The sequence below is a fragment of the Mustela nivalis genome (assembly GCF_964662115.1).
Source record: "Mustela nivalis genome assembly, chromosome: 5".
Lineage (NCBI taxonomy): Eukaryota > Metazoa > Chordata > Mammalia > Carnivora > Mustelidae > Mustela > Mustela nivalis.
The window spans coordinates 146,221,426-146,235,127 of record NC_139024.1 but is presented as its reverse complement, the minus strand read 5'-3'; positions in this window follow the sequence as shown (position 1 = coordinate 146,235,127).

Here is a 13,702-nt window from a genome sequence, read left to right as displayed (position 1 = left end):
GGTGAGCAAAGAGGGTGGGGGGCGGGGATGCTAAATTCCACGGCAGGAAAGAAGCGAAGCTGGATCAAATTATGAGACATCAAATCCCACCCGACTCGACATTAGACAGCTCTTTATGGCAAAATGTTAAGTACTTAATATTTTATTTTCATTGCGGTTCATCCTGCATAGTACCCCAAAGCTATTTGTTCTTAGAACAAATGTGCATATGCTTATTAGATTTAACAATCCGCTGCTTACAGTTAACAAAGGGGTCAGGCTAAACCTGCCTCCTGAGTGAAAAAGCCTCATTTGCACTTGTGGTGACAAAAACATTAGTTCTCAAACCAAAAAGGAAGAGAGGGGGCCGAAGGGATAATACGTGAGTAATGCTGACTGGATCCTTTTGTTCTTTCGTGTCTTTTATATCTCTGTGCCCCAGTGAGTGTGGACTCTTTCTCCCCATGTGCTTAAATTTGAGAGTGGCGTCTTAACCTAACAAGTTATCGAGATAGTTCCAGAACTTAAGCCAAAGTGAAAAGCTCGCTGCCACCAAGCCTCCCTTCGGTGGCTACCTCTCCTTGGACGTGGCTTTTATCGAACGTTCGATGGCGTAGGCTTCCAGAAGGGAAAATGACTGAGCCAAAAATTAGTGTTATTTGATTCATTCTGCTGATTCTCATCTGTTCGGAAGGAAATTTGATTTATTTTCCCAGACCAGTACTAATTTTTGGATTCCCTCTTAAAGGAAAAAAAAAAAAAGATGGTTTTTGGGGGCCAAGATCTGAATCATGAGTTTTGTAGGAGGTGGGCCAACCAACGCAGTTGACTAACTGGGCTGTGCTTCTTTTGCTCTTCCAACCACCTTCCAGCAGCCAGCCTTTCTCTGGGGATGTGCGGGTGAAAGTCAGAGGCGGAGGCTCTTTTCCAGTTGATGAAATGCTTCGTCATTGCTGTCATCATCGGCCAGGCGGGGGGTGGGGTGGGGTGTCGGGTTTAGGGGGAGATGCATCTTCAGTAATAAGGCATGACTGTAATTCCTCACCCTCTGGCTATTATTAATCATGATTCATTTCATGAAAGGGGGAATAAAAGCCTCTGTAGACCCAAAGCACATCTAAACTGAGAGGATTTCAGGTTCGGGCATGTGAGGCCTTTCCAAGTATGAAGGCGGGAAATGAGTGCGTGGCACGGGAGGGAGGTCCGGCTGCAGCCCACGAGAGAGCCAGGTCGGTGTCTTGCCTGGGAGAGGCCTTCTAATCATGAGAAAACAAACTCATCCCTTTCCAACTCTCCATTCACAATCTGAATTGATTTAGTATTCCTCAGTGATGTTATTCGCCCTTTTTTTTCTCCTTAGAAAACAAGACATGCCCAAGTGCCTTGGGCTGTACGCCTCGTCCCAGTTTAGGCTGGAATCCTTTGGGGATTATTCACCCTTGCTAAGGAATAACTCCTAGGTTGCAGCTGGAGGGCTCTTCGAGATCATCTCACGTACCCCCTCAGCTCCAAGATGAGGAGAAGAAACGAGACCAACGAGGTTTAGAAGAGCTGCTCAGGAATCCGCCCACCTGGCCGCGGAGCTGGGCCTCGCACCCAGGGCTTTTGGTTCCTAGGCTTGTGTTTTTTCCCACTGCAACAGAACTTCAGCTGTGCGTGGGCTCTGGAAGGTTCTCGAGTCCCGCTGGGGCTCAGGAAGAGGGGTGCCTGATTACGACTGGAGACAGCCTGGCTCTCGGGATACAGCTTGTGTGCTCAGAGGCCAGGCTTTGCAGATGCAGAGGACCGGGCTTCAAACGGGGACCATGCCCCTGCTTGACTGCATAGTCTTGGGCAAACTTTACCTCTAGGGAAACGAAAAACCAGAAAATCGTTGCTTCCTCATCTGTCAGATGGGTCCAATCACGTTACCAACAAGCTGTGGCTGCTGTGAAAATCAAGGCAGCACCTGGAGTGGGGGCCGTGTGTCATTAGCCCTGGGCAAACACAGCCTTGTATTGCTGCTGTTATTAATTATTAATTTACTTCCATTTGCTGGTAAAGACTCAAAGGCTCTGGAAGGTTAAGAAACTTGCCTAAGGTCTCTGGGTCCTAATCAAGTGGGGTCACAATTTGCACCCACTCAGTTTTGAGTCCAGTGCTGGCGATCTTTCTGTCGGCCACCCAGGGGACCCCATCCCTCCCTGGAGCCCCAGGAGCCCAACGGCCTCTTCATCGAAGCTCTGTAGTTCTGTCAGAGCGATCAGAGCCAGGAGAACCCTTCATTGTGGGGTGCAGGAGGAGAAATCAGAAGCCTTTATTTCACTCCACAAACTCCTCTGCCTCTTCCCTATCAACGACTTTCCCCTGCATCCGGTCTCAGACACAAGAACTAAGCCTAATAAAGGTAGAACTCGTAATTGTCGTTTCGGAGCAATGACACCATAACGTTAGCCTGCCCTTCCTGCGAGAGCTCTCCTGGTACACACCTCTTCACCCCCACACATCTGCACATCTTCTTGCTTTATATTTGTTCTTCCATCTGCCTTGCGAAGCTCTTTCGTCCCGTGTGAGTGTTCTTGCGGGTCTGTCCTCCTGCTGACCCTGAATTTCCAGAAGGAGGCAGCTGCTCAGCTGCGGCTCAGCCCTCTGGCTATACTTTGAGCCTCAGAGAGACAAGCAGGTACATGATTTTCTGCCGAGTTACAAATCAGGAGACATGAAGGAGTAACTTGGGCTGTATGGGTTATGCAGCACGGCTCTGTGGGGCTTGGTTGTCTTCCTGTGCTTTGGCTCAAAGGAAATTATCAATGTTATTAAGCATTTGTTATATATTCTGTCTCTTGGGAATTTTATTTAGACCCCCGATACATACAGGATCTGTCTGGCCCGAAGTAAGAATGTCAGTCTCACTTTCCGATGATTCTCACTGTGCCAGACACCATCAAAGGCCCTTTACATGCATCTGTCAGAACTTTCAAGGTAGCCATGATGCTCCCATGTCACTTATGAGCAAACAGGATCAGAGAGGTTAAGCAACTGGCATAAGATCACACAGCTAGGCACCACGCTCTACAGCTTTGGGAAGAAATGGACTTATGATACCCTGAACCTTTAAAGATAGATTTTTAAAAATTTTTTTTAATTTTTTAAAAGATTTTATTTATTTATTTGACAGAGATCACAAGCTGGCAGAGAGAGAGGAAGGGAAGCAGGCTCCCTGCTGAGCAGAGAGCCCAATTCGGGGCTCGATCCCAGGACCCTGGGATCATGACCTGAGCCGAAGGTAGAGGCTTTAACCCACTGAGCCACCCAGGTGCCCCTAAAGATAGATATTAAAGCTATTTAATATACATTGTATCCTCAAAGTAATTTAGTGAGACAATTTAGTAAAAATGTCCTTCCCTTTTGACTCCTTTTTCTCCTCTCCTAACTACCCCTTTCAAGGCCAAATTGCTAAAATTAGTGCCCATTCCCTTACAACCCATTCTGTCTGTAGCATGCTTCCATTGGACTTCCATGCCCGTCTTGTCACAGAACCTGCTCCTGTCACTGTCCCCAGTGACCTCCATGGTGACAGATCACTGGTCCTTCCTTCCTACCTCATTGTTGTCAGGTTTTTAAGGAATATTTGATCTCTGTTGATCCTTCCTACCTCCTCCTCCTTTTTTTTTTTTTTTTAAGCTTTTATTTATTCACTTGACAGAGAGTGAGCTCAAGTAGGCAGAGTGGCAGGCAGAGGCAGAGGGAGAAGCAGACTCCCTGCTGAGCAGAGATTCCCGATGCGGGACTCGATCCCAGGACCCTGGGATCACGACCTGAGCCGAGGGCTGATACTTAACCGACTGAGCCACCCAGGCGTCCCCCTCCCTCCTTCTTGAAAGAATCTCCTCCTTTGGTTGTTGCGGCCCCACACACTCTCCATACTTTCCTTCTACCTCCTTTGTCACCGCTCAGTCTCCTTCCTGGGTCCTTCTTATCTGCTGGTGGCACACATCACCAGCTGTTGATGCAACAGCCATTCTTTCCTTCTGCCTTATGGATCAAACCCCCAGTGTTATACAGGGCAGCAAAGTGCCCAGCTAAAAATACTGCCTTTTCTGGACTGCCTTGGTGTTACAGGTGGATATGTGTCAGTTCTGGCCATCGAAGAAGTCAGTTGAGTAGAGTCTTCTGGGACAGCTTTCATTTCTTGAGAAAAAGGAGCCGATTTGTCCCATGCCACTCCTCCTTTCTACCTGAATTGTGGTTGCATGTCCAAAGGTGCAACACCTGTCTTGTGACCAGGAAGCCAAGCTCGAGGGTAGAGACCTACATGTCAAGACAGCAGAAGAGGACGATCAAAGAACTTGGGTCCCCAGAAGTATAACTGATCAGCTGTGTCATCTTGGGTTGCTCAGCTCCAGACTTCATGTTATGTGAGAAGAATACACCCCTGTCTGTTTTAGACACCTGACCAATATTTTCTTTATTTGCCATTAAATACATTCTTACTTGGATGCCTGGGTGGCTAGGTTGGTTAAATGTCTCCCTTCAGCTGAGGTCATGATCCCAGGGTTCTGGGATCGAGCCCTGTTCCGGCTCCCTGCTCAGTGGGGAGTCTGCTTCTCCTTCTTCCCCTCCTCCCACTTCCCCTGCTTGTGCTTGATCTCTCTCTCAAATAACTAAAATCTTTAAAATTAATAACTAAATACATTCTGACTTGACACATTACTTGGCCTCTGAATATGGGAAACACCCAGGATTTAGTTGTTAGACCCTCTTCTTTTATCTTTCTAATGACATCTAGACACATGGAGAAGGAAGCTCTCAGTAAGCAACTTTATGCATTCCGTCAGCTTTAAATAATAATTGTGTCCTAATGATATCCAAATTTATACCTCTAGCCCAAACTTGTTTTAGTGAGATTTCTAGGTGTTGTTGATTCTTCCACGTGACTCTGGTACAATGGGAAGCCCTGTATTTCCTGCCTCTTAAATATGTTCAGAATCTAGTTACTTCCCTCCATCCTCAGGGGTACCTCTTAGGAATAAGGCACAGAAAAGGGAAAGCATTTGCCCTTACACAGAAATGTCCCATAAACATGACTCCCAGAGATGTCCATATAAATATGACTCTTCTAGGAGATACTTACTCAGGCAAACAAGTTGATTGTTCCTTACAAGAACTTCCAGAAAGATCCATCAAATTTTCAATATAAAGCATCAATAGACATTTTATGCCTCAAAATTCTTGGAGCCACCTTGCCTTAAAATTCTCCCCCAGTGGGGCCCTTGGCTGGCTCAGTTGGTAGAGCATGCAACTCCTGATCTCAGGGCTCGAGTCCCAGGTTGGATGTGGAGATTACTTAAAAATAAGATCTTAAAGGGGCACCTGGGTGGCTCATTGGGTTAAAGCCTCTGTCTTCCTCTCAGATCATGATCCTAGGGTCCTGGGATCGAGCCCCGAATCGGGCTGTCAGCAGGGAGCCTGCTTCCTCCTCTCTCTCTGCCTGCCTCTCTGCCTACTTGTGATCTCTGTCAAATAAATAAATAAAATCTTAAAAAAAAAAAAGATCTTAAAAAAAATTCTCCTTTTGCTAGTTCCAACAATTGTAAGCTGTTGTATCATGATCTTTATCTGATTCTAATCAAGCCTCCACGCTTAAAACCCTGCCCTAAACCAGACTTCAAATTCTCAGTGAAATTCTACCTTGCCTTCTTCTGTCTAAGACACTGCCAACATTTTGTTCTGCTTTACTGGAGAAAGCAATAAACTCAGCTTTGTCCTGTCAACAGGTTACGCTGGGAAGTCAGCTTTGGACAATATCATCACCCTCTCACCAGCACCACCACAATAATTTCTTTTTTGGTCCCCATTTCCACTCTCGCTATACTCAAATCTAGTCCCCAAGTTGCAGCTAGAGTGATCTTATTAAAAAAACAATTGGAGCTCATTGTCCCTCTGCCTAAGACTCCCTATCAGAGGCATCCTCACCTCTTAGTCACTTTTGAGTTCAGCTGTGGCTGGGAGGGACAGCCCCTGTTGGGCTTCTAGAAGACTCATCACACCGTGGCCACCTGCTGTGCACAGCTGGGTGGAGGGGATCTTGGCTGGGGAATCCTCCACCATTTCCAGATGCTGCAAAGCCTGAGGCAAGGATTAAACAGTCCCACCTCTAGTCTGTCAGGATGAGAATTCTGAGAGGCTTGCTTTATGCTTTTGGGGAAGTGGAGGATGAAGCCCTTAAGTGCAAACCTTATGCATTGCTTTTTCCTCCTCCCCTGTCTTGATCGCTTCTCTTTCCTGGGATCCTTCCAAATAAACTACCTGCACATATATTTTTATTTCAGGCTCTGTTTTCTCAGGGAACCCAAGCTAAAGGTCCCTTCCTTGGCCTTCCCTTTCACTTGGAGTAATCTGCACTCTGCTGACAAATCACTGATTAGCTTTGACCTTCTGTAACTCCACTCTTGACTCTTACATACTGCAGGCACGTTGGTCCCCTTCCTACTTTCTTGAATATATAAAAATAAAAATGCCAACAAAGGACAGCAGACTATGCCACCCTAAAATATGCCTCTTTGGGATAAGGATTATTCTGAGCTAATTATTTTTGAGAAAAAGCAGACACAAGGAGAAGCTCTAAAAACAGAAGAATTCACCCTTTTGTAAGAGAAATTTACATTATAAGGGATAGCATCATTTGTAGGGTAGCTCACCGTCTGTACCAGGAAGAGACGAGTGATGCTAAATTACAAGAAACTCTGATCAATGGAGAAGGGGCCAGACCTAGAAGTAGAACCTTATTGTCCTCTTCTTGCTAACCTCTGGTAATAAAGAAACAACAGGGGCGCCTGGATGGCTCAGTCAATTAAGGCTCATGTCATGGTCCCTGGGTCCTGGGACCTGCTCAGTGGAGAGCCTGCTTCTCCTTCTTCTTCCTGTTTGTGCTCTTTCTGGCTATCTCTGGCACTATCTCTGTCTCTCTCTCAAATAAATAAATAAAAACCTTAAAAAACAACAACAAAACCAACAGGTTCAAAACGGAGTCACTTGTGCTAACCCCCACATCAGTAAACCAAGACTTGATACCTGTCCTAATCACAGTTTCTGCCTTTCCTTGGAATGTGACCTTTAACCAGTCCATCTGAAATTACCAGGTCAGCACTAGTGAGATAATCTGCCTGTTAGGTCCCCGGTCTTACCCCTAAGGTTGGAGACCTTACTTGAAACAATCTGCTCTGCTATAGTAATGTCCTTGCCTTTCCTCCTTTTGCCTATGCAGATCTTCCAAAACTAAGATGGGGTTACAGCCAGATAAACCTTTCATAAATTCCAAAATGCCTTTTTTTTTTTAAGATTTTATTTATTTGACAGACAGAGATCACACAAGTAGGCAGAGAAGCAGGCAGAGAGAGAGAGAGAGAGGGAAGCAGGCTCCCTGCTGAGCAGAGACGCCAATGTGGGGCTCGATCCCAGGACCCTGAGATCATGACCTAAGCCGAAGGCAGAGGCTTCACCCACTGAGCCACCCAGGTGCCCCTCAAAAATGCCTTTAATACACCTAAAATACTAAACATCATAGCTCAGGCTAGCTTACATTAAATGTACTCCAAACACAAATTAGTTTATAGTTGGGCAAAATCATCTAACACAAGGCCTACTCGATAATAATGTGTTGAATGGCTCATGTAATTTACTGAATGCTGTACTGAAGGTGAAAGACAGGATGGTTGTATGGGTACAGAATGGTTAGTGGTGTATGGGTTGTACATCTAGTGATCTCATGGCTGACTGGGGGCTGAGGCCTGCTGGTACTGCCCTGTAGCACAGGAGATTATCATTTCACATATTACTAACCCAGGAAAAGATCCAAATTAAAAATCTAAAGTATGGTTTCTAGTGAATGAACATAGTTTTCATACCATTGTTAAGTAAAAAACTCCCAAGTTGAACCATCGTGAGTCAGGGACTATCTATAAATGTCTTCTATTTTGTACAGCTCCTCAGAACTTCTTTCTTTCTGCTAAGATGGGATGTTACCCAATTCATGAGTCATTAAATAAAAGCTAGTTAGGTCTTTAGACTGTCTCAGGTGAATTTTGTTTTTTAACAGATTTGGTGGCATTGGTGGGATGAAAGACTTCTGTCTTTGGCTTATGGACAATGAGAAGTACACATGTGTACTTCAGTGAACCCTTTGAGTTCTGTCCTTCTCACCATTTCTGAAGTCCAGGGGTAAGTTTCTCTTAGTTTTGAACTCCACTCTCTTTGTGTCAAGCTCCACTTGAACTGGATTTGCAGTCCAGGCAGGTCAGCTTGAGCTAGCAGAGTTCCATGAGAAACACAAATCCCCAGGCCTTGGTTCAGTCTATAATTCTCCAATTTGAGTGCAAACCCCCAGCCCTTGGTTTTGTCCCCAGATTACATGGCAGGAGTTGCTGGTGGTTTAGGTTTCAGTTCCCTGATTTGTCTGGAATCAGTCTGCAGTCCTCATTTTTGGGGTCTTCTGGTTCGGTCTTTTCCTGTGCCAGGATCCATATTGACAATTGTTGGCACTATGCAGAGGGCATTCTCTTAGCCAGGCCACAGTAATATCCCTTGGTCACATCTGGTGAATTAAGGTGCACATGCTTGTCTTGTTTTGTGTGGATAAAGGCTATCGTGTATGGGAATCTCAGAAGCCAATAAGCTGCAAAACTTGATGGTCATGAGTTGAACACTTAAAAGCTAAGAGAGCACTAACCACTTCATTCTAACACTCTCATGTTAGGATAAGCTGGTCACGGAATGCGTCAGACTGGCACTAGGTCACCTGTCAACCTCAGGAAAATGTAATGCAGTGAGGTACACTGTAAAACATCACACAATCTCCAGCCTAATGGCACATCCCTGTTAGGAATTAGTTTGGCTCCAAGAGACCCAAAGGCTTAGCTAAAAAAGAATGAGTAAGTTCCAAAGAGTCAAGGGCACCACTTTCAGCCCCCTCCCTGCCTATTTTATATCCAAGAACTATGGTTCTAGAAGCTATAAATACAAAAAAATGGCAAAAATTAAAGACACAAATGTTATTTAGAACAATACCTAGGCCTCCTTCATCATACCCCCTAGGGGTCTATCATCAAAACGTGAACCCAGGGGTTGATGTCTCAATTGTAATCAAGTGGAAAAGAGTCGAGTATAATCACTGGATAAGAGACTGTCCTCAAGGACTCTACACAAATTCTTCAACATCAACATTGAATGCTTTTCTATCTCCCCCAGAGAAGAACTCCCATGTAGCCTCCTCCTGGAATTAATGAGACTCTGAGGGATTCTATGGGAAGCTGAGCCACGTTGCAGAGGGGATACTGGGAAAACTGGCAGAACCCAGTGAAGAATGAGAAAGGTAATTTCTACCAGAAAGTCAGCTCTCCCAAATTTGTCTGTAGTGCCCAGTCAAGAGAGGAAATTAAAATTATTGGGGTGCCTGGCTGGTTCAGTTGGTAGAGCATTCACTCAATTTCAGGGTCATGAGTTCAACCCCTGTGTTGGGCATGCAGCTTACTTTAAAAAAAATTTCACATGTCTCTTCCTTCCAAATCCAGACCCACTGATGCCTTTTCTCTCAGGTATAACAATTGCCTTCATGCTTGTCTCATCTTGTGTCCTAAGAACATGTTTGGCTTTCTGCCTTCCTGGGACATGTAGGTTGCCAGTTCTTTGTTTTGGCTATCTTTGGGAGTGACACTGGATTGTGGGAAGGTAGTATCCTTCGCACTGTCTTTGGGGACCCATCCCTCTTACATCCAAGAGGGTTGTTCAATACTGCCTGAAAACTGACTAGTTCTTTCTCCCCACTACGTTAAAATAAAACTATATACCCAAAAGGAAAGACAAGCCCTCTAAAGCTTTTGTGAAGGGATTCCACATTCCAAAAACATTCTAACCATAAGACATACTGAAACATTCCAAAGAAGCAGCTCTAAATCCAGAATGTAGAAATCTTTTGATTTCCATCTTAGTTGGAAATCTCCCTGATATACAAAGTGAACTGAAGGCAAGAAGGTTGGATGCATAGATCAACCTATGATATTTAAGTTGCAATGCAATTCCATAAGGAATGAGAAGCAACTGTCTTGATCCTATAAATCTTTGCAAGATCAGAAATGCAGCTCTGGAAAATTAAAAGTCTACCTATCCTTTTTAACAATTAGCCTCTCTATTCATCTCAAAAGGCTTGTAGGTGTTGTAGAAATTCTAGCTTAGGAAACAAAAGTCCTTGAAGCAATGTGTATTCTTTCCCCTTGGCTTTGAGATGTAAATGTTCTACCTGGTTTTCTCTAAGAACCCAATTTCATTTGGGCTATCTGCTTAAAATGCAAACTTCAGAGATGATTCCTATCAGAAGAAAAACTTCTGGAAGGGGCACAAATTTTTTGAAGTTTAGGAGATTGAAAAAACCTTAAGTGTCTTCTCCACAAATACTGGTAAAAAGCTCTAGCCATCTAGTCAGGCAGTCTTAACTTAACCCATTTTCCAGAAACTCAGTTTGGATCCAAAAAAAATTTTTTTGTAACTAGTGAGTTTTGTATTACTGCACCGGATTCATGGCTTAAATTTTAAAATAGAAGGTTAAGGTCTCTGTGTCTATCTGCATGTTTGTATGTGTCTATGTGTGTATGTTACAGATATATGATAATTTTCTACCTCCAGAGGGGATTGCTGAAATTAATTTGTAAAAGACCACTATTTAATTGACTTAAAGAAAATTAAATGCTTATATGAATTAAATATTCCTAAAATTCTCAGAAATAAAATAGAAACTAACCCAAATGTTTTTCAAGCTCTTGTGATCTGAGATAATCTTTGGTAAATAATAGCTAGTTTAAATTTGAATTAAATTGGGAAGTCTTCTGAAATGTCAGCATCAAAAGTGATATAAATGTACAATGTTTATTCTACCTTGTTTTACTAGTCAAATAATTGCATCTTGTTCCTGTTTCAAAATGCCAGCAAGAAAAAGTTGGTATGATAAAATTTTCAAAAATAATCTAAACATAATTGTTGAGAACAGTGAATTAAATAAATTTAAGTGGGACAAATCTTTTTAGGTAAACTTTTTAAGTTTTTCCCAAATTGTTTTGGTGACCTGAAATCTTAACGTTTTGCTATGTTAAATTAAGTGATGGATAAGTCACTAAATATCTAAGTCTTTTTCAAGTAAGATAAAATATGGAAACATTAGTAAAAATAGGTTTATTTACTTTTGGTTTCCCTTACAGACAGAATAAAGATATTTGGGTCTCTTGTTAAATGTTCTGTGCCACAATGGAAACTTGACTATGAGGAATAAATACTTTTAGAAATTATGAAATAATTCATAAACTTGTCAGTAACAGATCATTCATAATTGTTAAAGGCTATTAGAAATAATAAGGGAAACATCTTTGTATGCAAGGTATGTAGGATGTGTCTTTTCAGTAAAAGGTCATGAGGAGTGGAGGTACATTTTGTTAAGGGAGAAGAAAATAATTTTGTCTTCAAATGAGACAGGTTATTTCAGAATGGGAAAGAGGAAAAATACAGGACCAAATCTGATTGGGAAAAAAAATAAAAAGCTGTACAAGATTTGTGAAAGAGGAATCTTGGGAAAAGAATTTTATGTGTAGATGACTGAGATTAAAATGAACTTATTTGCGTAAAATAAAGTATTAATATCAAAAGTAATCTTGTTCAAAATTAGAATTTAGTTTTCTTTCTGTTAAAAGAACTAGGTTTTCTTGGACTATTGGTCTACTCTTGGTAAGATATTGTGACAGAGGTTTCTTTACTTTTAAGGTAATCTACTTAGAACGAAAAATCTCGTGTTTTATCAAAATATTTCCTGTGCTTTGTGTTATCTTTATCGTCAGGTTTTTGAACTTAAGAGAACTGAGTCCTCTCAATATTAAGAGCTAAGTTTTGTGCACAACTTTGTAATTCTATATTTGCCTTTGAAATATTTTACTGTCATTTGGGTCAAACAGATAATTGATAATTATTGTTTTATAAAAATCTGTGGTCCTATTTAATAAAGTATCCATACCTTTTGATATTTCTGAAAAACTTCTCAAAATCAAATACTAGGGGGTATAGCTCAGGGGTCGAGCATTTGACTGCAAATACTAAATGAAGTCTTTTTGACTTTGGACTAACCTTGGGAATTTCCAGAGCGTTCCTAGAACTTCTGAAAAGATTTATTCTATCTCCTTAATAAAATGATATTAAAGAAGGCTTATTTGATATGTTAAATTACCTGGGAACACTGTCAAATAAGAGTACTAAGTCTTCTTTTTATTCCATTTATATAGGAATATAAATGTCCTGCTGCTTTATAAGGAACTCGCATCAGATTTTTTTTTTTTAAAGATTTTATTTATTTATCTGACAGAGAGAAATCACAAGTCAACGGAGAGGCAGGCAGAGAGAGAGAGAGGGAAGCAGGCTCCCCGCTGAGCAGAGAGCCCGATGCAGGACTCAATCCCAGGACCCTGAGATCATGACCTGAGCTGAAGGCAGCGGCTTAAGCCACTGAGCCACCCAGGCGCCCCTCGCATCAGATTTTTAACCATGGCCAATTCTAAGGTTTTTTTTTCCATGTTTTGATGTTTTTTTTGTCATTTACATTTATTTATTTATTTATTTTTAAGATTTTTATTTATTTATTTCACAGAGAGATCATAAGTAGGCAGAGAGGCAGGCAGAGAGAGAGGGAAGCAGGCTCCCTGCTGAGCAGAGAGCTCTATGCAAGACTCGATCCCAGGACCCTGAGATCATGACCGGAGCTGAAGGCAGCAGCTCAACCCACTGAGCCACCCAGGCGCCCTACAGTTACTGTTTTACTCAGATGCTTTTTGCAAAAGCGTCCTGGCAAAAGTGTTTCATCTTTAGGAGATTCATGGAAAGGACTTTGACAAGTATAGCTTTCTGATAACTTTAAAATCGTAACACTTAACTGGTTAAGAAAATCCAGAATTAATGGAAAGAGCTGGATTCAAGCAGAAGTATTAATTACATGGGTCTAAATGAACTGAGGAGGATGGTTATAATTTATTTTATGACCTTTTGTTTAAAACATTACTGGTTTCCCTACGTTTTGTTTTCCCAGATTTAAGGAAACCTTTTCTCTTAAACTATCTATGATGTACAGCAATTTGGTAAAGCATACCTTTGTAAGCAAAGATAGAACATTTACTTTTTGCCCCACTTGATCCCTCCAGAATTGAGAAACTCTTGAGTAGTCTTTGTTGGGGGGGGGGGGATAAATATGTGTTTGAGAGAGAGAGAATACAAGCAGGGGGAATGGCAGAGGGAGAGGGAAAAGCAAGCTCATGACCCAAGCCCAAGGCAGACGCCCAACCAACTGAGCCACCCAGGTGCCCCCTAAGTACTCTTTTCATGGCAATATAGTTAGTTATTTACACAAGTTCAATAAGAGTGTGTTCTCCCTTTGTAACAGGGCATAATCGGAAACATTGGCTATACCACCAAGGCTTTGACTGGAATGTCATACTTAAGAGAGATATATACACAGACTCAGATATGACCAGATACTTTTAAGGAACCTGGATTCCTCACAAAAATTTCCAGCAAAGTAATCTTAAAAAGAGCTCATATGGAGGGCACCTGATTGGCACAGTTGGCTAAGCATCTGATTCTTGATTTTAGCTTGGGTCATGATCTCAGGGTCGTGAGACTGAGCCCTGTGTTGGACTCTATGCTCAGCAGGGAGTCTGCTTGG